Here is a 10103-nt window from a genome sequence, read left to right on the forward strand (position 1 = left end):
GAAGATGATGAAGATGATGAAGATGATGGTGAAGATGATGAAGATGATGAAGATGATGAAGATGATGATGATGAAGGTGATGAAGATGATGAAGATGATGAAGATGATGATGATGAAGGTGATGAAGATGATGAAGATGATGAAGATGATGAAGGTGATGAAGGTGATGAAGGTGATGATGATGAAGGTGATGAAGGTGATGATGATGAAGGTGAGGAGGAACATCAGGGTCTGAGGAGGCTCTGACCTCAGAGAACAGCAGCAGGACGGCTGAACCTTTTGGGTCTGTGTGGTTCCTGAAGGAGGACGGTCCAGAACCGACATTGGTTCTCTGATGTCGGGTCACATGTGACCTGCGGCGTCCTCATGTGACCCGACATGCTTCCTGTCAGACTGGTTCTGGTCCGGCTGGATGGATCCTCTGCTCGTCTGTGTTGTGAGCGCTGGTCACAGAAGACGGCGGTTTCCCATGAAGCTTAGAGCAGCTTCAGGATCACCAAACTCCACTGGAGCTGCAGGAACACAGAAACTTCAGGCTTCAGCCCAGATTCCTTCAGAGCTTCAGCTTCAGCCCAGATTCCTTCAGAACTTCAGCTTCAGTCCAGATTCCTTCAGAACTTTAGCTTCAGTCCAGATTTTATCAGAACTTCAGCTTCAGTCCAGATTTTATCAGAACTTCAGCTTCAGTCCAGATTCCTTCAGAGCTTCAGCTTCAGCCCAGATTCCTTCAGAGCTTCAGCTTCAGCCCAGATTCCTTCAGAACTTCAGCTTCAGTCCAGATTTGACCAGAACTTCAGCTTCAGTCCAGATTCCTTCAGAACTTCAGCTTCAGTCCAGATTTTATCAGAACTTCAGCTTCAGTCCAGATTCCTTCAGAGCTTCAGCTTCGGCTGAGACGTTTCAACAAACTTCAGCTTCAGGAATGTGATGATGTGGTGAAGCAGACAGTTCAGATGTAGTCTAACCACCGTGCACGTACATGCACGCCCTCATAGCGTCCCTCCTGTCCTGTAAAGCCCCGCCCCCCAGCCTCATCACTCAGGAACCTGGAGGACATAGATCAGAGGGAGGAGCTGTTCTCCTCCTCCTTGTTCTGAGTGTCTGCTCCGACACGGAGAGATGGATCCTTGGAGGGAAATCGATGGGATGGGGGGTGTTGGGGGGGTCAGTGGTATGGATCTACTCGGACAAGAAGGCCGCTGCCGCCACGCCGGCATGGAGATCTTACTGCTGGAGCGATCAATGTATGAGACCTCCCACCATCCATCCTCTGAAACAGAGAAGAAATAAGAGTTCTTGAAAGTTTCTGTCTGAAACGTCTGAAAATGTTTGTCCAGAAAACCAAACATGTCAGAGCAACAACAACAACAACAACACAGGATGAAGATGAAACCTAAAACCACAACGACATGTTTGTGTTTAGATTACTACTACTTTGTTTCTCTTGTTTCTACTGTGTTTCTACTGTATTTCTACTGTATTTCTACTGTATTTCTACTTTATTTCTACTGTATTTCTACTGTATTTCTACTGTATTGCTACTGTGTTTCTATTGTGTTTCTACTGTATTTCTACTGTATTTCTACTGTATTTCTACTGTATTTCTACTGTATTTCTACTTTATTTCTACTGTGTTTCTACTGTATTTCTACTGTATTTCTACTGTATTTGTACTGTGTTTCTACTGTATTTGTACTGTGTTTCTACTGTGTTTCTACTGTGTTTCTACTGTATTTCTACTGTATTTCTACCGTGTTTTTTTACTGTTTCTACTGTGTTTCTACTGTATTTCTACTGTATTTCTACTGTGTTTTTTTTACTGTTTCTACTGTGTTTCTACTGTGTTTCTACTGTGTTTCTACTGTGTTTCTACTCTGTCTCCCGCCACCATCCTCGTTTCCATGTCCTGTTTGGATGTGTGCTGATCCGTCCTGCACAGAATCGTCTCTCCGCTCCAGTTCTTATGGACCGGTGGTTTATTGTACTGAAGAGGATCGGAGCTGCAGAGGTCTGCGGATCTTCATCTTTCTTTCTCCTCTTCATCGATCCTTCAGTGATGTTTTCTGCTCAGGCCGTGCTCGGCGATGGCCTGACCCCGCCCTCCTCCTCCTGCCAGGAGAAGTGCGGGGCTCCCACAACAAAGCCGAGGTTTCTGCGGCGCTCTTCCTGCTGCTGCCGGTTGTTTGATGAAGCTCAGATTGATCGAGCTGCTCCTCTTCATCGATTGTGCGCCTGCTGCTCAGCTGTCAGGAGTGCAGAGAAAAACAAGACAAAAACAGTCTGATCTCATTTAGATTCATTCTTCTGTGGATGAAGAGGAGGAGGAAAGTTTTTCTTAGTCTCTTTATTTGCTCATCAAACAGGCGCCCAGAGTGGGCGGAGCCTGAGAGCGCCCTGCATTCTGATTCCAGACGGTCTGCTTCTTCTCTGCACATGAATCACTCGTCCAAAGTCAAATGAAGCTTTAGTTTCACAGGTTTACTGTGGAAAGTCAAAGACCGGTTCATGGACCAGATCCAAACCGGATCAGATCCAAACCGGACCAGAACTTTGGTCTTTGTCTCCAGTTTACAGGAAAAACAAACCAAGAATTCCTAAAGTCTTTGTGGTTTCAAGCTGCCAGTTTTCCAACAACTCAAGAGAAAACCATGAAGTCCGATTGTTCTGAAGCCGTCTCCAAAGATTCTCCATTTGACGGATTTCTACACCAGATTTTTGACTCCTTCCTCTGCAGTTGACGCTTCCACATCCTGGTTTAGAATTAATGGTCATTTCTGGAATAAATATTCCTTAAAATGAATTTCTTGAAGTCAAACTTCCTCTAGGAACAGGAAGCTGAAGGCGGCTGGAGGCGGAGCTCCACCGAGCTGCAGGTGCATCATGACATCCTTCAATTCCCTGAACTCTGAGGTGAACAGCAGCAGGGGGGGCGGCCTCCCCATCCATAATTAATGACATCATTTCAGCCTGACTATTGACTAAACAAATGCATAAATCAGGGGGCTGGAGTCAATAGACCCGGAAACGTTTCATCATGTTGGAAATAATGACTACTGTTCCCATAATGCCAGGATTATTTCAGCTGCTGATGTGGATTAATGTGCTGTCAGAGGCCGCGGGGACGAGCCGCCGCCACCGGGGGGGCTACGACTGACGGAGGGGGCTCATGTGGAGTGACGGCTGGAAAGTGGCTGTCAAAAAATGCAGTGGATATTTGCTGCTTTGTTTATGGGCGCTGAATGCGGCGCGGGAACATGCGGAGGCTGTCCTCCGGCCTTTTCATCTGCTGCCTAAATGGGTCTGGGGATTGGAGAGTCACTTCATCCGCTCCATCCTGCCCGACACAGAACCCATTTAGAGCCGCCGCCGAGGAGACAGCCGTCTGTCACCACAGACAGCGCTCAAATCGACTCTTCACGCTCCACGGCCGCGGGCTGGCGGGGGCGCTCACAGCCCCCAGACCTGCATCTGATTTTCCAGCTTTAGCCCGGCGTCTGGAGATGAGAGGAAAGACGAGGAAGAGGAGGAAAGCTCTGCTTCATCCTGATCAGACAGACCAGCTGAAGAAGGCTCCAGAACCGGCGCAGGGACCACAAGACCCCATCAAGACCTGATACTGGACCCAAAGACCCCATCAAGACCTGGTCCAACCGATACTGGACCCAAAGACCACATTAGGACCTGATACTGGACCCAAAGACCCCATCAGAACCCAATACTGGACCCAGAGATCTCATCAGGACCTGAAACTGGATTAAAAGACTACAGTAGGACCCGATACTGGACCAAATACCCCATCGGGGTCTGATACTGGACCCAACAACTACCAAGAGAAAACAACACATCCAAACCAGGAAACACATAAAACATAAACAAACAAACAAACTTAAAAAGCAAACAAACCAGTGAATCCGAGTCATCAGCGGTCAAGATGTCCTGATCTGTTTCTCCTGACTCCTCCAGACACGCCTTCTCCTCCTCAGCTTCCAGTCAGGAATGTGACACTCAGGCCTTTGAGGGAGAAGGAGAACAGGGAGCGCTGATGTTGACTCCCCATGGAGAAGGAGGTCCACATGGAGAACCATGGAGTTCTGAAACGTGGGAGCAGCTCTGCAGCAGGAGCAGCTGTGCTCCTTCATGGTGAGGAGCAGCTCCTCCTCCTTGTGGAGGAGCAGATGTCAGTTTTAGCTGAGCAGATTTAACTGCGTCCCCCCACCCCCGTCCCCCACCCCGGTGGAACTATGACATCATCAGGGAGAGGTCGGACTCAGACCGGGTCCAGCTGACTCGGAACCTGGATCCAGCCTGGTTTCCTGGCTGAAGCCGGCAGATCTTCCAACAGGAACAGGTCGTCTGCAGGTCGGCGGCCTCGGCTCCCTGACAGAACCGGGTCACGCGGGTCGTTCTGTCTCCGTGGGAACCGGCAGAGCTGCTGCTGATAAGAGGTAATGATTGGCCCGGTGGTTTGCAGAGCGCCGCTCAATCAGCCGGCGGTGAGGAGATAAAGACGGGAACACTGGCTCTCTGTCAGCGTCTTCAGCAGCTGCACCTTCCTCACCGTTGGGGTGGGGGGGGGGGATACAGGACGTCTCAGAGATGTTTACAGGTGAAGAAGGACAGGAAGACATGATGACTGCGGCCTGTTGATGCTGCAAAATACATCAAAAACAAGAGAGAAGAAACAGGAAATGAACCTAAAGACAGAAACCAAAACCCAACAACACACAGAAGGCCACGACTGCATGGCTGCTCGACTGCACAGCTGCTCGACTGCATGGCTGCTCGACTGCACAGCTGCTCGACTGCACAGGTGCTCGACTGCACAGCTGCTCGACTGCACAGCTGCTCGACTGCACGGCTGCTCGACTGCACGGCTGCTCAACTGCACAGCTGCTCGACTGACACAAACTGTTTCTGATTAAACTTCGTCTCCCACTCAGAAAGGATGAACCGAACATCCGTTAGTGTTTAAAGTCATAAACATCTTTGTTTCTGTCTGAATTTCCCTGAATGCATCACTGTGGTGACCTTTGACCTCCTTCAGCAACTGGAGCAAGTTTCTAGATCTTCAAGTTCTCCTGATCTGAGCAGGACCTCAAACGCAACACGATGAGTTCAAGTCTGGGAAAGCTGCAGCTTAGCGGGAGAGTTTTTCTGAAGAGAATAACGGAGGAGCGGAGCAGGAGGTGAATGAGGAGGAGCTGCTCCACCGTGAGGAAGACCCCCCCCCCAGCTGAAGCTGAAGTAAAAGCTTTTATTTACACCTCAAACACATCATTTGCCTCCTCCTCCTCGGTGGGGGGGGGCTCCTTCCCTCTGAAATGTATTGCCATTTAAAGATGACAAAGAGGCCACAGAGGTGGGCGACACAATAATCCATCACAGCCGGGGGGGGGGGATCCAGCCTTGCGGTAAATCCAATCTGAGCAGGGTCAACAGTGTTGTTCCTGTGCCCCCCCCCCTGTCATCAGTTAGCTTTGGTCAACAGCAGGACAGCAGATTAATGCTGCAGAGCTGACACGTACTGTTAAACACCGCCGCCAGCACGCCGTCAGCACGCCGAGGACGAGCACGCCTGAGCCCGCTAAAGGGTCGCGGGAACGGCGCCGAGAATCAGGAAGTCAAAGACGGATTTAAGGAGATCAGGAAGGAGCGCCGGAAAACGTTTGAAAATGAACAAAAACTGGAAAATGAAAACATGATCAAACATTAAAAACTCGACAGTTTCAGATCAAAATCAGCTGTTTGTAGCAAAAACCGTCATTTTTACAAATACAAACATTTTCAAAATAAAGTGACAAACAGCAGTTTGTGGTTTAAAGGTCAGTAAAGTCTCAGATTTAACATCAGAGTTCATTTCACTGATGATGTTTTCACCAAAATATGATTTTTAAGAAAATCCAAACTTTGAATTCATTTGATCTGAAGAGAGACAAACATAAATCCATATACAGCAAAGCAGCAGGCCCATACCATGATGCTTCCAGCAGAAGCTGGTCTGCAGCACCCGTCTCTAGACGGGCTTTGACACAGCATAAAAGAATGATGAACAGCTCATTTTAAAAAAGTGACAATGACGTAAAAGAGTTTAAAAGATGGAGACACATCAGAGGGATAAACGTGGTCAGACACGCTGCTGCTGGTTCGTTTGATCGAAACAAAAATCTCCACACAGACTTCAGATCTGCAGGAAGTGAGTTCCTGTGTCCTTCAGAGCTGCAGAGGTTTTGCAGAAACTCACCTCTGAGTTTGGTGGATCTACTGGGACTCTCCAGCTTAGAAATAAAAGTCCTCACAGGTTTAGGAGCCAGAACAAAATATTTTTAAAAAAGCTCAAATGAATCAAATTAGAAAATGTTAAAATGTATTTTGATCAAATGTGGCGGTGATGGAATTTAGTGTCTCCAGTGCTCGTTATACAGACTCTCCACTGGTTTAAGTGCAGTTTGTGATCAGACAGTAAAACAGACGAGAAAAGATCATTGAATTTAGAAAAATCCAAACATGTTCTGAATGTTTAGTCTGATGGTTTCACAGGTTTTGTTGAAATGACTTTTAAAGTTTAAATTAGAATCCAAAGTTGTTCCAGAATGTTTTTCTTCTGGAACTTGATCAATATGATTTCCATTTACAAGCAAAATTAACTTTTTTTGTTCTTTTAGCAAAATCTGTTCAGACCAAAACTAAAAACGACTTTTCAAACTATCTTTGTTACTAACATTCGGTGAGTGAAGGTTCTCATTCATCCAGACGAAGAGCAGTCCAGGTATCTGGAATGAAAATCCTCCCTGAGAGTTCTGATGAAAAGAAGCAGTTTGAGTGAATCCTGGATCTGGATCTGGATCTGGATCTGGATCTGGACGCTGAAATCAAGCTGAGAAGGCTGCAGGTCAACCAGCAGTCTGGAACCTCCAGCAGTGAAAGTCTTCATTGAATCTGTTTGAAATGAAACGTCATCATGAAGCAGTTCAGTTTGGAAACCACAACGGAGAAACAAACTCCACAAAAACCTGAAAAATATCTCAGGTTTTTGTGGAAAATTTCCACCCTGAAGTTCCAACAACAAACTGAGATCTAAATCTGAGATTTAATGTTTGTAGAATTTGATTCAAAGGAATTGAAGTTTTCCTTCTTCATTCATTTCTCTGTTCAATTCAATTTATTTATGTAGCCCAATATCACAAATCAATCACCTCATTGGGCTTGAAGGAGAAAGTCATATAATATAAACAATAGCTAACAACTAAACAGACTACATAAACTGGTTATCCCTGCCCTTAGACCCTCCCTCCCGGTAAGGAAAAACTCCTAAAAAACCTGAGTCAGGAAAAAAGAAGAAACCTTAGGGATTCCCACATGAAGGAGAGATCCTATCCCAGGACGGACAGGAGATACCAGAACGGTTAAAGAAAGATTAGCTTCTACAACTATACATTTTAAATAGTCCAGAAGATTGGCTTGATCCAGGTGGGCGGGGCTTCATCAGGAGCCGACAAGTCTTCCAGAAACTGTAATCTCTCCTGCTCTCTCCGGAGGGGAGTGGGAAAGAAGGAAAAACATATGAATCATACTGCACCATCAAAGACATGCAGAACTAAGTTAAATAAATAGAGGAGAGAAGACGTAGATGAAAATAGAAGACAGAGTCCCAGTGCGCCATACTTTCCCCAGATTCCAACTTCCACATAACCCCTAACATTACCCTAACCCTATGAGATCTCTAATATAGGATGGGGCCACACCATCCAGAGCTTATAGGTTAACAGGAGGATTTTGAACTTGATCCTGGATTCAACTGGTAGCCAGTGGAGAGAAGCTAACACAGGAGTGATGTGTTCTCTTCTACTAGTTCCTGTGTTCAAGCTGATGTGTCATGAAGGTTCACGTCTGCATGTAGATCCTGAAGAGATTCTGCTCTCCACTGAGAACCAAACGCTGGGAGTTTTATCTGCTCTGTTAAAGAAATCCTTCAGACTCACGTCTGCAGGATCTGCAGGATCTGCAGGATCTGCAGGATCTCCAGGATCTGCAGGATCTCCAGGATCTCCAGGATCAGAACCGGCTGTCCGTCCCGAGTCGGCGTGTGAAGCAGCTGTTCAAACAGCATCACAGGTCCGGCTCTGAATGAAGGCCTCATGGAGGCAACCACTGACAGTTCCTCCTCCTCTGCGCCTCCTGCAGTCTTCATTTGGGCCTCAGCCGGGATCTGAAAGCCTGGCGTGACTTGAAAAGGCGTCTCGTCACAGACGCAGCGATGATGAGCAGAGATGAGCGCTTAATCTGGGGTGAATAATCCTTTCTGCCGGGGAATGACTTAGACGGCTTTGCAGTCCCTGAAGAAAGCAGTTGTGCGACTCCGTCGGAGGTTTTCTGGCGCTGAGGCCTCATCAGGAGCAGAGACGGGATTTCTCTTCATCTATATTCTCTCTGACAATTGGCTGCTTGGAACAAATTAATCTGCGTGCGATGCGTCTGCTCGGTGAATATCTTTAGAGGTTTACAGGACAATCCCAGGATATTAATCTGTCATGATGGATGAGCCTGAACTTCCAGGAGAGCTGATGCAGACCTGCACGCTAGCATTCTAGCTGGAGAGAGGCGGGGCTAGAGAGGGGGCGTGGCCACCTACTCACGGAATTGAAGAATTGTGCTTGTTATAAAGACAAACTGATGAAAATCCAGTTTTGGGGATTTTAATCTGCATCTTTCTGATACTGGAGGATTTAGCTGAAGAACACGAAACATTTCTGATTATTTCTTTATTCAAATCAGGAGCAGATGAAAAGCATATCATTTAAAAAGATCATACATGTGAGGTAGAAAGTACAGTGGGCGGGGCCTCAAGCTCCACTCGTATACAAATAGATCCATGAAGGTCTTTGATTTGAGCTGGAATCTGGATCAGAACCGTACAGCTGGATAGAAACGATGTTCCTGATGTTTTTGTTGCTCCTCTAAGGTTTGGTTGGGGGTGTGAGGGGCTGTACGGTAGTGGAGAGTAAATCTAGGGATGATGGGAAGGGGGCGGGATTACTCCACCCCAACAGGCCCGCCCACAACTCAGAGGTAAATTTCTAATGATTAAAATCCAGTTTTACACTAAAAAAACATGAAAAAATTTATAAAATGTAGAAATATAAAACCTCCTGGTTTGTTATTTAGGAAATAAAAGCAGAAAATGTTGAATTTTGACTAAATTTACTCTCAGAGAATCAAACTGGAGACCTCTAGAGGAGCCAGATGGACCTCCTCTGAGTGCAGCTTCATTCATTCTGTCGGACAGTGAGAAGAAAGTTCCTCAAAAACCTGCAGGAGTTGCTCCTCCTGAAGGGAGGTGTGATGCTGCTCCTGAAGGGAGGTGTGATGTTGCTCCTCCTGAAGGGAGATGTGATGTTGCTCCTCCTGAAGGGAGGTGTGATGTTGCTCCTCCTGAAGGGAGGTGTGATGTTGCTCCTCCTAAAGGGAGGTGTGATGCTGCTCCTCCTGAAGGGAGGTGTGATGTTGCTCCTCCTGAAGGGAGGTGTGATGCTGCTCCTCCTAAAGGGAGGTGTGATGCTGCTCCTCCTGAAGGGAGGTGTGATGCTGCTCCTCCTGAAGGGAGGTGTGATGTTGCTCCTCCTGAAGGGAGGTGTGATGCTGCTCCTCCTGAAGGGAGGTGTGATGTTGCTCCTCCTGAAGGGAGGTGTGATGTTGCTCCTCCTGAAGGGAGGTGTTCGCAGAGGACGAGGAGCGTTCGACCACACCTCCCACCTGTCTGCATCCCAGTTTGTGGATGGAGGCTCTAATTACTGCGGAAGCTGATTAATTACAGTTCAGCCAGCGGCCTCTTCGGTATGACCCCCTCCCTCACCTGATCAGCTGATTAAAGGACAGGGGCCCCAGGTGAATGTCATTGCCGTGGTAACCACGGTTACAGACTGTAATTAAGGAGGATGCTTCCTGACGGAGGAGATCAGACCCGAAAGGATCATTTATGATCGTTTTAATCATATCTGTAAACATTTGGGAGGACGCGGTTCTCGGTTTGAAACCCAGCCGTACGCTACACCCGTAAACCGAATGGTTACATCCTGACGGCATAGCAGCATTTTACAGTGAGAGAA

The sequence above is a fragment of the Oryzias melastigma genome, linkage group LG12, assembly GCF_002922805.2.
Source record: "Oryzias melastigma strain HK-1 linkage group LG12, ASM292280v2, whole genome shotgun sequence".
NCBI classification, from domain to species: Eukaryota; Metazoa; Chordata; class Actinopteri; order Beloniformes; family Adrianichthyidae; genus Oryzias; species Oryzias melastigma.